General features: G+C 30.3%; 1 long non-coding RNA gene across 4 annotated transcripts; it reads left to right on the top strand.

Moving 5' to 3' along the window:
* The first annotated feature begins 7,120 nt into the window (after positions 1–7,120).
* LOC134681441 (uncharacterized) lies at positions 7,121–18,154 on the top strand. Of its 4 annotated transcripts, none has more exons than XR_010100635.1 (4): positions 7,121–7,453; positions 12,023–12,133; positions 12,959–13,042; positions 16,086–18,154. It is a non-coding gene; the product is annotated as an uncharacterized LOC134681441 (long non-coding RNA). The 4 variants fall into 4 exon arrangements; XR_010100636.1 differs by having other exon boundaries at positions 12,023–12,168; XR_010100637.1 differs by having other exon boundaries at positions 12,023–12,180.
* The last annotated feature ends 86 nt before the right edge of the window (positions 18,155–18,240 follow it).

Below are 18,240 nucleotides of genomic sequence, written 5' to 3'. Positions count from 1 at the left end.
GTCTTTCTCTGCAGACATTGGCGTCAGCGATATGTTACTAAGTTTGCGCTTGGTGTCACAAGGACGAGGAGTGTTCTGGTTTGGTGACATCTTAGGGTGAAGAAATTCACGTAGTTTGACACGAATTGTTTGGGCCCCTTCAATTGTGATGTGAACTCCACTAGCATCTGTTTTATCGTAATACGCCTTAACCACGTTTCCATTTTTTATGAAGATATTTTCTACATCAATATAGGTCAGCATTTCATCTTTGAGACACAATTTTTCCAAGAATTTATTAATATGTGTAGCTGTTTCATTGACTGTGTGAATGTGGTTACTGTTACCTTTTCTTGGAATAATACCACACACACCAATATCTGCATTCGGAAATGCTTGTTTAACTTTGACAATAGCCTGTGTTGCGTACACATTCACCTGATCACTGTCGTGCTTGTTTCTACTCAAGTCATTACAACCTAAGCTGATGATGACCTTGCCTACATTTGAGCCATTGCTTTTCACACGATGATTTTCAAAAGCCGCACCCAAAGACTCATCTATTTTTTCTAGAGTGGCACCATTTATAGAGGCTAATATTAAATTGTCCTCACATTTACCAACTCTCAAACTATTTGAAGCTCCCAACATTATATTTGTTCCCTTTGATTTGGTGTAGTATGTGTTAGGTGTTTGTAGATGGTTTGTTGCCACTAATGGGTTGATGGACTGACTTTCATTTTTGTCGTTTTCTTGAGCTTCTCTACCTTCGAGAATTTCGCTAGCATAATTACCATAAGACTTAATCATAGTATGGTGTTTAAAATCAGCGCAATCATTACGGACATGACCGCTTTTTTTGCAGAAGGAACATTTGGATTCGTTAAGACAGTCTCGTACAAAATGCCCAATTTCTGAACAGTTATAGCAGCGCTTACTATGATCTGGTTTGTCTTTGCAAGCATAGGAAGGGTGGTTTCTTTGTTTACAATGAATACATTCTGTTCGACCATTGTCGGCAAACATCCGGACATCATATCTACCAAATGTTGTTTTGTTTGGAATTTTCGGAGCACAATTAATGATTTGAATGTATCGTGAACCATTTTCTATATTTTTTCCTCGAATAAATCCCTGCTTTACTGAACCCGGGACGACTTTGCCATACTGAAGCATTTGTGTTGCTAGATAGCAGTCATTAAGTTCATAAGGAAGGTCTTTGATTGTTATGTTTGTTATTTTATTTGTTGCTTGTTGTTTGGGTTTTGTTTAACATTAGGAGTTACCTCGCTTACAACGTTTTAGCTTATTAATTATGTCTTCTCTTACAGTAATATGCAGTTGGTTGCTATCATTTCATTTTAGAATGTTACTAAGAATTTTGCTATCATGGTAAGTGTTATAAGTAATTATTAATTAAGATTATTAGTTTGGTTGAAATTTGATTTGAAACTGAAATAAAAATAGCATTCTCTTTACAATATATCACTTCATCAAATAATAATTTTAACTTTATCCACTTAAACTAAAACACAATTTTCTCCATATAATTGAATGAATGAATCTTTATTGCAAAGCATAGACATGCTATGGCAAAATTAACAACATATATTACATAATATAAAACATGAAGACAACAGAGAACAATTATAGTATGATACAATGACATATAAATTAAGTTATGAGACTATAGAAGATCGAATGTTCCATGCAGCTTTTACATAATTACATAATTTGATCGTAAGAGACTTACTAGAAGCTTGTAGTAAATTTAATAGTTTGGTATTATTAGGCCAATGACAATAGTACTTTGGTAAAAATTGTGTTCGTACAGATCTATAATATGGACACACACGAACAAAATGGTATTCATCTTCAATAACACACATTTTACAATATTCACATAAACGATTTTCTCTAGGAATATTATTATAACGGCCAACTTCAATATTTAACTTTAATGTTCCACTACGTAACTTTGTTAACAGATTAACATTATTGCTATAAGACAGATATTTTTCAATATAAAAAGTTAATTTAAATGTACTATAAAAAGACAGTTTACTACATTCTTGAATTATTGACATTTCTCTTCAAAGGGAAATAACACAAACCCAATTGAATGTATCAAAACACAACATTAATGTCACCTTTTAATATCACTCTAACCACAAATTTACCAACATAATGATAATAAAATCCAAAACACTAGGAATTACAATACATAAAACACAATTTCAATTGCATGACACTATTTAATTCAATATTATTATCCTATTTTGCCAAAATTTCAGTTCTTTATATTATAGATATGCAATTGTTTTAATTCAGATATATAATTTTATTCTGCATTTCCATTCCTCTATATCATTTTTTCTAAAATTGCTAAATTATTAATCATCATTCCAGATTCCCTAATGCTAACAGGTGAACATTTTCAAGAAAATGAGTTTCCTACCTTTTCCTATCACCGAAAGTCACAATATGTTTAAACATTTAATCATAATTTACCTGATGACAAATACATCCCCGCTACCATACATACGTATATGTATCCCACTTGTACAATGTAACGATATTCAACCACAAAAACATATAAATTAATGTAATGGAAGGTTTCAATGCTCTTCAACTTCGTACTTTATTTGGCCTTTTTAATTCTTTTTTTGGGGGGATTTGAGCGTCACTGATGAGTCTTTTGTAGAAAACACGCGCGTCTGACGTATATACTAAATTAAGTCCTGGTATCTATGATGAGTTTCTTTCCTATCAAGTACAGCTGAATTTTAATTCCTTTATGGAACATTTTTAAAACCTGCGCTAATATTGTCCATTAGTAAATTAATAAATTATTATATATTGGTTTACTTAGATTTGCTTAATCCAACTATGTATATATACATTTTGGATTTTGGACCTTAATAGTCCAATTTCTATTTTTTCAATTCATTGACCACATTCGTTCTGTATAATAACATGCAAACATCTTATACGCTTAGGCATTTCACATCCAACATGTTATGGCAATATTCTTTACAAAGCACAAAAATGTCAGCATTCACCCCAAAAGTTAACCAAACCTCTAAACAGACTTATTAGGAAAGGATATAGCTACGATACAGTTGTCAGGTCATTTAGGATTAAATATTTTGGTATTAATATTGATTCACTATATAGCTAATAGGGTTTTTGCTTCGGAAAAACACACAATTATTCTAAAACCAGTTGTTGGTATGATACATGTTAATATGTTCATCCCATATAAGTTATGATAGTATGATACTAAACCCCTAACGGGAGAGACTGTACTTGATTTTTATATGATGAAGACATAATCTTCCAAGCAGTCTAATTGAGGTCTGGAGCTGGCATGTTAGTAACTGCTAGTAGTCCTTTGTTGATTTATGTATCAATGTGATTTTGCTTATGTTAACATTGCGTATTGCTATGTGTTTCTTTTTTCTACATTGAGGAATAGGGGAGGGTTGAGATCTAACAAAACATGTTTAACCCCGCCGTATGTTTTCGCCTGTACCAAGTCGAGAGCCGCTGAACTTTTTTAGTCTTGTATGAATTTTAATTTCAGTTCATTTATATGTTTTGGAGTTTAGTGTGACGTCCTTTTTCAGTGAACTAGTACACAGTTTTATTTATGGTTCAGGTGAGGACCACCCCTGGTGCGGTATTATCTTGCTGCGTTGAAGATCCTTTGGTGTTCTTCGGCTGTTGTCGGCTCTTTAGTCGGGTTGTTATTTATTTGACATATTCCACTTTACCATTCTCCATTTTTTTGTGTCAATTATTCAACCATAGAACTCCGAGCATTATTCCAAGTTTGATTGTATTGTCCATACTTGCCCCAACTGTCGAGAGTTCAACCTCTGTGTTGGAATCAAGATTTGTCATCTTGGACATTGGACCCTAATAATTCAATTTCAATTGTTTCAATTCTTTGACAACATATTGTTTTGTAGACTCGGTAAATGTTGTCAAAGGAAAGGTTATTTATGTGTGCACTAAATTATATTTAATACATACCAATAATTTACCAGTCCACTTCATGATAAGCAATTCAACATAGATTTATATGCTGATAATTCAACATTGCAATTTCATGTTACCATACTGAAGAAAAAAAACAGCACTTTACAGAATGCTGTACTGTTACATGGTGTATGCAACTTTTGTAGAACTTAGGATTGTGTACCCTTGTGTTGATTCAATGCTAAACCTATGGAAATTTTATAGAAAATCGATAGCCTTTATCCCTTGAACTCTCCAATTTGGCAATTTTATGACTAATAGATATAGGATTATTGCATGCAGTGCTAGCATTGATTTCCTAAATACAATTTTATTAATGTAGTTATTGGTTAAAACAAATAAAAATATTGACCAAATCAAATATAGAATAGAATCGAATAGAATAGAATATTTTTATTTTCAAATTACAGGGCCCTTAAAGGGCATAACATCAAATACAATTGATTTACATAGTTGGTAACACCAACAATACACCTTTTAGGGTGCGCTCGACTTTAGTGACTCAGCACGAGGTATTTTGGAATTTACAGGTTGGTTAGAACATTTTGTAGAAAATGAACACTAGCACATCATAGAAAAGCAAGTGAGTAATCTATCATGTTTTAAATATTATATCGAAAATCTCTGTATAAAAGGCTGTGGATTATCTATAAAAGTATTGGTTTATTTGCCACAAAGTACTCTTTTTCTATTAAATGCAATGAAACAGTAAATAATTTTGCTTTTCATCAAGTTTCCCCTTGGTATATGTACTAAATGGCCTATATCTATTATTCATTATATCTGTAGTTTTGATACAACTGAAGTTTGAAAAATTCGTACAAAAATGGCTACAGATAGGGTCATAAACCTAAAATAACAGATGTCTATACCTATAACGACAACTCTTTTGTGATAGAATTAATAATGGAACGGGGAACGTGTCGAAGATGCAACAACACGACCAAAGTGCAAATAAAAATGTAAATAGACAAAATATCTAATAACTTTAAATGTGTTCAGAACTGCAACTTAATATGAAAAATTAAGTTGATCTGTCTCTAATAACGACATACAGTTGTGTATCGGAACTAAATACTTATTTAAAAGAAATATTTTCCTAATTCTGCAATCACGTCAGTAATATAAAAAAAATATAGATCGATAATATTTGCTTTACACATTTTCTTTGAAATACTATGTTTCGCATCTTTTGAACAACTTTTTCATTATGAGTTAAACTTCTAATGCTCCTTCATTATAATATAACAGAACTATAAAAATAACACAAACGTGTGAAAATTTGAAAAAACTGTTATAAATATTACTTGTATATCTTAAACAGACAAAACATTTGTGCGTATATCATGCCTAAGCAGTTTTCGTCACTTTTGAAAAAAAAACGCATGCTACAAGACATTACGCGACGGAAGCAAATACCAAATATTACAGACAATCAGACACGTGATGACAAACACAACGATAATCTCGCGTTAATTCATATATAAGAAGCATTTATCTTATACTAATTTTATCAGCAATTTCATTTGTCATGTTTCTCTGACATAGATTTATACATTTTACATTGTACATGAAAAATCAATCATAAATGGGTTTTCTGGATGGTGCTTTACTAATTGTGTGTAAACAAAATATGTTATTGTATAAAGATAGAGGTATACTCTATTTTGTGGGTATCTAAAAAGATGTTGGGCTATCACTTTTTTTTAAACTTGGAGTCATATATATAGAACTATTCTCTTCTAATTTTTAATTGCACATAAAGGTAACTTTGGAATATGAATTTTTGTTGGTAAATCAGCAAAATTTTAAACTTGAAATTGATATATAAGTTTTGTCGTTGGGGTCTACATATCTAAATAAATTTAAAAAACAAAACAAAGAGAGAGCAAGAATTTGAATGCTGGTGCAATATGTGTGTTTCATATTCAACATATATTCTTAAAGCTTCATACTTCTGAAATATATAACTTTTTTCTTCTTCTGAAAATGAGAACAAAATATAAAAAGGGCGTCCTATGAAGTATATATATAGCAGGTTATTTACTTAGAGTGTGATATTTCAGAATGTATTAGTGTACGCTGTTGTCTGCTCTATGGTCGGGTGGTTGTCGCTTTGACATATTCACCATTTCCTTTCTCAATTTTATACATCTCAATGCATAATAATTAATTTTAATTTCAGGTTTAAGAATTTTAATGGCGATCAATAAACGTTGAAATTATTTTATTTCAATAATTTTATATATTTTAAAGTAAAAATTGAACATAATAAAGAAAGAGTAATGTCCGGTATCATTGTCGTTTCTTGTTTACCAAAAAAAAATATACGGTGTTAATAGCCTTGACCAACATGTTTCATATTCTTCCCCATTATTACCACATAAAAGCCGACAAAAAATAAACTTAAAAAGACTTAATTATTTCGACAATTACAAATATTTCGTCAAAAGAATATTTCAAGTAAATTAGAGATGTAAAAATTTCTATATTACCGTTTTCCAATTTCTTGGCTTTTGAATTTACACAAACGCAAATCTTTCGAATTCTTACGTTTTGAATTTCATAGGTTCTTCGACAATAACATGTCATGGACTATTATTCTTTCAAATGAAGCGGAAATGTTTAACTTGTAAAATGTTTTTTCAAGTCCCAATATCTCATATTGTAAAACGATAACAGTATAAAACGGCGGGAATCTGTCAGCGCTCCACGTGCTAAATATGTCTGTTGCAGTCGACCATTTATGACCGCGGTACTTCATTTCAAAAACAGCATTGCAAAACTACTTAATAATATTTCTTTAAAACGTAATTATTATTTTTTTCAAAATTTAAACTTTTTAACTGATGTTTCACAGAAAAAATAACTATTGAGAAAAAATGCATTTTTGTGGGAATCAATATTAGAGTTTTTTCTTCGTTACTGAATATAAAAAAATATGAAAGGAAATTCATGCGGTCGTTGTCTGAAAATATATTGCCCTTACCCAAAGTTAAACCTCACACAGCAAAAGTTGTTGTTTAATTATGATATCATAAAACAGAACGATGTCTTTTGAGAAAACCAGGAATATTTATTTAGATACGATATTTCACCCCATCCAAAAACTATTTGCTTTATCAATAAGAAAGTTATTAGTTTTATTTGTCTTTTAGAGATTGTAACAACGTATACTGTATGTACGGTAGAGTATGGTACAGTATGCTATTAGCTTATTACAACAGACTAAGTAAACAGGTGATTTGTTCCGGAACTAGGCCAGCATCCCTTTCCTGAGCTGCTTCGAATATTTCTACAAAAATAATTTCTACAGCCATTACAGCATGTCGGATGACTTGGATCAGCAAGAGTCAAGAGTAGATGAACAACAAAATCGGACAGACTGGTAATGAAGATGAAGATGGAAGAAGGCTAAAGAGTAATTGGTGTAAATGATATACATTTTTTGTTTTAGCTGCACTCGTAGACAGTCCGCACTCCTATAATAAAATAAGAAAATGTGTCTATGGGAGGCGTTCCAGAAAAAAATAAAATACTAGCCTTACCAGACTGAGATGTTAGTCTGTTTCCCGGCCGTTATTGAAATTGTTGACAATATTTGTTAATATTTGTATATTCCGAATAGTCCAGTCAATCTAAGAAATCTAATTGCAACAGAAAATGGTTTTCTATATAGCATTATGCCCTATATATATGTACACAGAAAAAAGTCCCATAAAATCTAACTTGAGACAGGAACATGTTATATAATATGTTATATTAGATATACTGTTCCCAGCTTGAGAAAAACTAAAAATCAGCATTTTTAATTTCCTATGGAAATTAACATTAGAAGGGGAGATAACTCTTGCAAAAATAAGTCTTTTTTTTTGGTCAGATTTTGGTTGTTTTTCTTGAAATTTATGTAAAGTATGAAACTTAAATGGGGTTATAGGTTTGTATTCGACTAAATTATATAATCTTCTGCTCATGAAATGTACAAAACCTAAGTGTTATGGGTAGTTTTATTTTTTTCATGCATATTTCATTTAAAAAATTGCAAATTTGAAGCTTTGTGACAATTTAGAATAAGTAATGTGAAAATTTGGTATTGTTTACATCTGTATATTATATTTTTTCAGCAACTAACTAATCTAAAGAAACTTTAAACCACAAAAAAGAAGAAAACATGCTTTATTATTTTGATTAAATTTTAGATTCTTTACTTTGACAAGTTGAAAAATTCAAAAAAGGGTCAACCAATGAATACACCTTATCGCTATTTAGTCCATTCCTGGAAAAACAGTCATTTATACAACTTCCTGTTTAGGTCACGGGGGCCGAAAATGGAGGTCATCAGCAGTGAGCTGAGGGAGTAAAAACTTTAGAAAGTGATCATCAAGAAACTTTGATTTAGTATGATCCACTTTTTTCGAAATTAAATTCAAGTAAAAAAATATTCTGTTTGAAGTATTTACGGTAGTTTAAACAGGTCTCATTAAAAAGTCATGCATGGTGAATTGTTTAAACAGGGTCCCAGATAGCTTCGACTTGATGAAAAAGTTGTGTAATTTTAGAACTTATCCGGAATGGAATAAATAGTGATTAGGTGTATTATGAAATTAAGTTCATTGCTTGATAAAAGATATGAAAACACCTTAAGAATTGTTTGTTATACTCTTAAGTCTGCTAAAAAATCAAGAATCAATACATTCTGATGAATAGAAGGAATAGAAGCAGTAAAGTAATAACTTTCTATCAATTTTTATTCAAATTTCTGCCTTTTTAGCTCTCCTGGCCACAATCATCATTGGGGTATATTGTTTAAAAAATGCGTCCGGTGACCCAGCCAACCAACCAAGATGGCCGCCACAGCTAAAAATAGAACATAGGGGTAAAATGAAGTTTTTGGCTTATAACCCAAAAACCAAAGCATTTAGAGCAAATCTGACTGAAAAAACATTGTTCCACTGGTCAAGTTCTAACTATTTTTGAGATGAATCTGACAACCAGTTGTTGGGTTGCTGCCCCTGAATTGGTAATTTTAAGGAAATTTTTCTGTTTTGGGTTATATCTTGAATATTATTATAGATAGAGATAAACTGTAAACAGCAATAATGATCTTTTGAAGTTATTGCCCTTTTATATAGTCAATTTTTAACAATTTTTCGTAAATCTTCGTAATCTTTTACAAAAATCTTCTTCTCTGATACTACGGGGCCAAATTAAACCAAACTTGGCCACAATCATCGTTTGGGTATCTAGTTTAAAAACTGTGGCGTGACCTGGTCAACCAACCAAGATGGCTGCCACTGTTAAAAATAGAACATTGCATGGGGCTTATAACTCAAAAACCCAAAGCATTTAAAGCAAATCTGACAAGTAGTAAAATTATTTATCAGGTCAAAATCTGTCTGCCCTGAAATTTTCAGATGAATCGGACAACCTGTTGTGGGGAGCTGCCCCTGAACTGTTAATTTTAAGGAAATTTTGCTGTTTTTCGTTATTATCTTGAATATTATTATAGATAGAGATAAACTGTAAAAAAACAATACATGTTGGCAAAGTAAGATCTAATTAAGTTATTGCCCTTTATAGTCATGTTTTAACCATTTTTTAGTAAATCTTGGTAATCTTTTACAAAAATCTTCTCTGAAACTACTGGGTCAAGTAAATTATAGATAGAGATAATTGTAAACAGCTAGAATGTTCAGTTAATTAAGATGTACATACACATCATTATCACCAAAACACAATTTTGTCATGAATCCATCTGCGTCCTTTGTTTAATATTCACATAGACCAAGGTGAGTGACACAGGCTCTTAAGAACCTCTAGTTTGCAAGAGTTATCTTCTTTTTCAATGAAAATCTCCATAGAAATTTTAAATAGTGAATTTTTTAGTCTTCCTCAAGTTAGATTTTATGGGACTTATTTCTGTGTATATTTGGGGTATAATGCTAAAGATTAAAACTTAAAAATCTTCTGTTGCAATTACTTTAGGGTTAGGGTCAAATTTATGCTAGATTGACTGGACTAGAAGGCATACTGGATGTTTTACGGAAGGGACCAACCTAAACTGGTCCAAATACAAAAGTTGTTGGACAAAAGTGAGAACCCACTAAAAAATTGTCCTATCATTTCAACTAATATCAATACTTTCAATAAATTATTACCGAGCAACTGTATGTGCGATTTTTATACAGTTTTCCATATAAATTTATAAAGGGGCATAACAGTTTGAGTGAAACCATCCAATGTCAAACTTGATCTGTGTTTCTGGTTATATATTCTGCATAGTGTATGGAGTTTCATGATATTTGGAGGAGGCAAACTGTAGTTAAAAAGCAGATACTAAAAGATCAGAAATTTATGTTAAAATCAGGGGCACAACTCCTGAAAGGTTAAAGTGAAGCCATCCAATTTTTAACTTGATCTTGTGCTGTGTTGTAATAAATATTGTGTATAATCTCCATACCCTACTTTTAATTAAACTCAATTTAAAGTTGAAAACAAAAACAGAAAAAATATGTTGCCCAGTTTTAATCCATCAACAAACCTGGCTGTCACTGTTAAAAATTATAGAACATGGGGTTAAATGAAGTTTTTGGATCATATGATCTACTGGGATTTTAGCAAAAAATAATTTTAAATCCGAATCGCACAGCATCATGATAGAATATACTGTGGACCCAGTGAATGATAACAAGAATGTGTCCAAAGTACAAGGATGCCCCACTCGCACCATCATTTTCCATGTCAATGGAATGTTAAATTGGGTAAAAAATCTAATTTGGCATTAAAGTTAGAAACAATTAAGTTTTCCTTTTTATAGTCAAATATATTAGATAAGGATAAAAATTCAGAACACTGAGTATAGTTGCTCTGCATCAGGGTATAATATCAGGATATATAGAAATAGGAAGATGTGGTGTGAGTGCCAACGAGACAACTCTCCATCCAAATAACCATTTATAAAACAACAAGCTATAAAGGGCCCCCAAATTACTAGTGTAAAACCATTGAAATGGGAAACTAACAGTCTTATATCCTTATTTCACAAATGTTTCAAGGCAAAATGTGTTTTTGAGATTCAATTCGGTCAGAAAATGTCATTTTTGCAATATTTCAGGGAAAATAGATATAGGGAGATGTGGTGTGAGTGCCAATGAGACAACTCTCCATCCAAATAACAATTTTAAAAAAAATAAACCATTATAGGTCAATGAACGGCCTTCAACACAGGGAATCCGTTTGAGGTCCCCCTTTACGCCTAGAAACTTTCTAACATGGGTTCCAGACATATTCAAGTAGAAATAGAGCCAAAATATGCAAATTTATCCGCATGTCTTGGAAGGAAAAAATCTGTAATATAACAGGGAAATATAGCACTTGAAAATATTCAACCTAAAGAGGCGGAAAATATTTCCACTTAAAAAGGAAAAAATATTTGTGCCTATAAAGATGGAAATTATTTCTGCATGATAAAGGTTAACATTTTGAGTTTAAGGCTTTTATCCATTTATAAATAAAAAAACCAACTATTTTTGTATTGATTAACATAAGAGTCACAATTAATGTTTCAATGTCTTTTTAAAGTTTTTAAGATGATGTTCCGTCAACTTTTGTGCCAGTATCAATAACGCTTTATGAAGGCACAAGAAATCTGTTTTACCAAACCTTCACTTTATTGCTAATATCTCAAAAACCATTACAACTACCCTGAAAATTTAAGAAAAATATTTTGAGTTGCCCCATAGATATTGCTCAACAGGAAAATATCAATTCTAGTCAATTAAAATTGGAATTTAATACAGTTGGCCATGCTGCCACATACTATTGCAAACTCATAATCTGAATGTTGACAGGCTTTTAATTGAAATGTTGAAATTGTAAATAATTTACTAACTTATTCAGCAACTTGACTCCCCCTCCCATTGTTTTGAAAACCATAGCTGTTTATCCACCAATGTATTCTAAATATATCATATAAACTCCACCAATATTTCTTTTTCAGTGAAGGCTGATCCAGTTGTAAATGGTGTTACATCAACCTCACCTTTATTACTTGTTTTCTGAAGGCTGATCAAGTAAAGATAACAGTTTAACAGCCTCATGCAACTATGTTGTTATTTTGACCATGTTTGATGAATGCTAATCCAGGTTTTAATGGACGTACTTCAACTTTACTTATATTCTAATTTTGCGAAAGGCTTATCCAGGTTGAAATTAATTTGTGGTTCATCATCCTCTCCTTTATAATATATTACTTGTTTTATGAAGGCTTATCCTGTTAAAAACTAGCTTATCAACCTTACCTAGTATATGCCTGTTTTATAAACGGTATATCAATTATAAAATGGGAAATTACATGTATCAGCCTTATCTATGTTTCAGGTTTCAAGGCTGATACTGTATAAAATGGAGGTTTATCATTCCTTCCTACATTGCTTGTATTGTAGATATATATGTAGTCTGAAATAGCTGGTTTTCAACCTCTCTTAAGCATGTTAAGTTTCTTGTTTTTTTAGATTGATCTAGTATTAAATAGAAGTTTTTCACTGTCATTTATATTGCTAGTTTTATAAAGGCTGATCCAAAGGAAACTAATGGTTGATCAAATTTATAGCTTGTTTTATAATGGTTGATCCTGTAGAAAATTGTGGTTAATCATTTTTACCTACCATTGTTGGTTTAATGAACAATCCTTCAGAAACCTCACCTTATTTCTATACGCAGTTAAGCTATCATTCCCCAAAAAATATCGTAGATGGTATATTAACTTTAAGGTATAAAACCATCAGGGTTATACCACTTTTTTCATTACCCTACATTTTGAAGACCTTTTTATATTAGGACTTTTCACTTCAAATAAAAAAATACTTATTTGAACTTTCAGGATATTAGTTTTACTGTACTCGCATGTAGTATAAACATACATTATATTTTGCAGATAACATGCTGGATTAAAAATGAGGACTTGTTTGGTGGAAGAATTTACCAAGGAAAATAAAGAATTCTCAAGTCATTGCAAAAGGTTAATTAACAGCTGTAGTTTTTTTAAAAATCCTGTTAGATAAAAAAAATGGTTTCATAAAAAATGAATGAATTTACACTGTATGGATAAAGGTGTTTGCTAGCCTGTGTGTCTTTCACAACACTCTACATACACATATCACTACTTTGTATATCTATACCAACACTGTATATATTGAACACCATTCTATTTATCACCAATCTGTAAATTTATCAACACTTTGAAAACTAATCACCACATTGTATAATTTCACCATACTGTATATCTATATCTATCACCACTATGTATATTTATCTGAACTCTCTCTATCATAACTATGTATATCTTTCAACAATTGTAAATTTATCTCAACTCTATATCTATTACCAATATGTATACCTATCCCCATTTATGTTTATTTATTTCCACTCTATACCTATCCCCATTTTGTTTATTTATCTCAACTCTATATTTATCACCACTATGTCTCTATATTTATCACCACTATGTTTATATATCCCCATTTTTTATATTTAGCTCAACTCTCCATATCCATCACCAATATGTATATTTATCTCAACCCTAGTATATCTATAACCACTATGTTTATATATATCCCCATTTTGAATTTTTATCTCAACTCTATATCTATCACCACTATGTTTATATATCCCCATTTTGTATTATTAGCTCCAACTCTCTATATCTATCACCAATATGTATATTTTCACCACTTTGTATTTTTATCTCAACCGTATATACATATCTATAACCACTTTGTATATCTGTCCTCATTTTGTTTATTTACCTCAACTCTTTATCTAACATCACTATGTGTATATATCCCCATTTTGTTTATTTATCTCAAGTCTATATCTATCCCCATTTTGTTTATTTATCTCAACTCTTATTTCTATCCCCATTTTATTTATTTATCTTAACTCTTTATCTAACACCACTATGTATATCTATCACCACTGTGTGTATCTATCACAACTTCTAGATTTATCTCAACTCTATATCTATCACCACTATGTTTATATATCCACATTTTGTATTTTTATCTCAACTCTCTTTAATTATCACCAATATGTATATCTATCACCAATTTGTTTATTTATCTCAACTCTATATCTATCACAACTATGTATATCTATCACGACTTGTATATGTATCTCAACCTTATATCTAACACCACTATGTATATCTGTCACAACTTTGTTTATTGTTTATTTATCTCACCTCTATATCTATCACTGTCATGGAATTGAAGTTCCTTCATAATACAAGTTCCAAGTGGAAAAATTATTCTGGAATATTATTTCCACAGGAATAAATATTACAGTACATGTTCCTACAGGAATAAATGGTATAGAATATTTATAGGTATATCAATCACTCTTCTGTTTATCTATCACCCTTTGTATATCTATAACCTCTTCTTATTTTTACTAAAATTATGTGTTTCTATCACTACTCTATATATCTACAACCCCACTCTATATTTGTCACTTCTTTGTAAATCTATCACCACTTTGAATATCTATCACCACTATGTATATATATCTGTCCCATCACTATATTGGTTTCCCTCCTTTTATATCTGTCACCACTTTGTATATATTTCACATTTAAATTATATTTCACCACCTTGAATATCTATGTATTTGGCAAAACTTTTAGGAATTTTAGATCTCAATGCTCTTCAACTTCGTACTTTATTTGGCATTTTGTTTTTATAACTTTTTTGGATTCGAGCATCACTAATGAGTCTTTTGTAGACTTGTATATTTATCTCAACTCTATTTCTATCTCCACTTTGTATGTTTATCTCAACTCTCTATAACTAACACACTATGTATATTGTTTGCCAATTGTAAGTTTATCTGAACTCTATATCTATCACCACTATGTATATATAACCCTATTTTGTATATTTATCTCAACTCTATATCTATCCCCATTTAGTATATTTATCTCAATTCTATATCTAGCACCAATATGTATATTGTTCACCACTTTGTACATTTATCTCAAGTCTATATCTATCACCACTATATATATTTATCTCAACTCTCTATATCTATACCCACTTTATTAATTTATCTCAAGTCTATATCTATCATCACTTTATATATTAATCACCACTTATACATTAACCTTAACTCTATATCTATCACCACTTTGTTTATTAATCTCAACTCTATATATGCACCACTATGTATATCTATCACCACTTTGTATATTTTTCTCAAATCCAACCCTATGCATATTGTGTAAAAGTATGCAAACGGTCCAAACTGTACACGTACAGCCCAAATACTCCTTTGGTCTGGAACATATGTATAAATATCAAATAAAAATCCAGTGGGCTAGCCTTAAAGATAAAAACAAAACACAAAGTGTCCTACATAATCAATGTAATTATCTGCACAGCCCTTGATTTAAAAAAGGATTTTTTTTTAAACATTAAGAGACGCTTAAGGTGGTACCTAACACTACAGGGAGATAACTCTGTAAAATCAGCATAACGTTTTAATTACGTTGTGTTGTAAAGCGAATATTAAGCTTCTCAATGATCAAAAATGGAGTTTGTCAAACTACTATATAACCAGTGTATTTTTTTTGACAAAACGGTTGGTTCAAAATTTTGAAAATTTTTATATTTTTGTAAAAGGGTCAAAGTAAATATTTTGACAAAATTTTATGAAAATTAAACGATCCAAATTAATTTTAGTGAAAGTGTTGGGTACCACCTTAATCACACTTAAGATTTTATTATTTTACTGTCAAGCTATAAAAGATGTTTAAGTCATATATCAAATTAAACTTGGTAAAATATTTTTAAACCAAAAAAGGTATTTTTGGCAACATGCCCAAGCAGGAAGATCAGAGAAAGACACAGCTTCAACTTAAGTTTTGAACACATCATTGGAAAAGTCAGTCATCTAGTGCAGATGCTATCAGATCAGTTCAAACTTATTTCTTTTTCATTTTAACATCAATACTTATTCTATTAATTGAACTATATTTTGTGCACTTACATGAATCAATGTTATTTTAGGTTCACCAATATATCTTAGTGATCCTTAGTGCTTGCAATACAAGTGTCAAAGATTGCAGGACAAGAATGACTTTAAAGAACAGAGAAGACTTGTTTTATGCACTTAATATTTAGTTTTGCTTTATATTTTATGACTATGACAGAGTTGTGTAAAATTCATGTAATGTACTGTTCTAATATATCTGTTTTGGTAATTACTCATTTTGAAAATTTTGTATAGATGTTAATAATCATTTTCCTTCTTGGGTATCATTGACAACTATTTAAAGTTTTAAGTACCGTTACTTTGTTTTGTATTTTTATTTTATAAGAGTAAGATGTTATTCTTGAATACTAGTACCTTGTAGGTATGAACTGTGTTGTTTCTTACTTGATATGTGTAGTATTAATCTTTTACCCCAAATTGCATTTAATTTTGAAAAAAACATATAATTTTATCATTTATACCATACCAATATAAATGCCTATCTAAATAAAACTTAGAGAACCTTGGCATAAAAAAATACATAATTTCTAAAAGACATTAGATTATGAAGACTTAACATGACATCATACGTACGAAGAAACTTTGGAAAGTGTCACACCAGTGATTCTTTTTGTATAACTCTGGTATTCAAATACTTATTAAATCTCATTTTTTATCGGGGATTTTCTTCATTGTATAGAGAGTGCATTTATCATCTAGTTTAATATTCCCCGCAATGTTATTTGTATATATATTTGTTGTAAATACAGAAAAACATACATAATGATTATGATATGCTAATACTTCATTATAACACATAATTTTACTTTTAATTATGATGAATATTTAAACTGAATTGACTATTTATATGTTATGACCCTTGATTGTTTCCTTTTGTGTTGAAAAACAAAAAGTATTCAAAGGACCTAGAGTAACCAGACAGAAAGTCAAGGAGTCACAAATAATTCATTTACAATTATTTCAATGTATAAATGAAAATGCTTCAAATATTGTCTTTCTCTAAGATATATTGCTTATGCTTTATTAATTTTTGAAGGGTAAATTGGTTAATAAATTTGTTTGGTTTATAATAGATTAGAATATATTAAAAAAATGTCTGTATTAGTCTTCCTATTCAAAAAGAATTCTCTCAAAAATACATTGTGACCTCTTACTCTTTTTTTGTAATTAGTGACTTTTTTGTCTACTTCTTTTATACGAAGTATGAATATGAAGTATGAAAATATGAATTTTACATGACGCATATCACATATGTATGGATAATTAGTCCCCTACTGATAAAGTCGATGTATACTTTAGGTTTGTACTCTGTCTATCTGTCAGTCCTGCAAATCAGTTTTCCACACTATTTTTCTTCATGCTTGAAGATATTGATTTGATATTTGGTAGATTGTCTTATCATGACAAGCTACAGATCAGGATCATATTTTGTTCTGATCTGGCGTTTTTTGTTTTTTTTTAGAGTTATCCTTCAATTTAGACTTTTTCAAATAATCAATTTTCCATACTTCTTTTTTTGTCAATTTTGAAGATATTTATTTGATGATTAGATTATAGTTTTATCATGACAAGTTACAGTTCAAGTTTTAATTTTGTTCTGATTTGTGCAGAGTTATGGCTCTTGAACTTAGAAATATCAATAAAATAATTAGTTTTCACTTTTGTCGTGCTAGAAGATATTGATATGATAATTGGTTTATATTTTTATCATCACAAGTTACAGATCAAGATTGAATTTTGTTTTGGTCTGATGATTTTCTGCAGAGTTATATTCCTTGAACTTAGAAAATTCACATAGATAATCAGTTAATTATCAAAACTTTTTTAATCATGTTTGAAGATAATGACTTGATGTTTGTTTACACCATGACATGTTATAGATCAAGTTAGAAATTTGTTCCAATACAGTGAATATTTAACACTAGGTGACTATATAGGGACTATTGCCATGCAATACTCACAGAATGCTTGTTTTCTTTAATATTTTATAAACTTTATTTAGGTATTACTGATAATTTATTCAATTACCTATATGCAAATTTAGAAAATTAGAAGATTTATAATAAAAGAACAAAATTGATTAGATATGTTTTGATTGATATTTTTTAATCCAATTTGTATATTTAAAGGAAAGTTAGTGTCTGAATATATAACTGTCATCATATATAA

This window comes from Mytilus trossulus, chromosome 8 (genome assembly GCF_036588685.1).
Source record: "Mytilus trossulus isolate FHL-02 chromosome 8, PNRI_Mtr1.1.1.hap1, whole genome shotgun sequence".
NCBI classification, from domain to species: domain Eukaryota; kingdom Metazoa; phylum Mollusca; class Bivalvia; order Mytilida; family Mytilidae; genus Mytilus; species Mytilus trossulus.
This window is presented reverse-complemented; position numbering and strand designations above follow the sequence as displayed.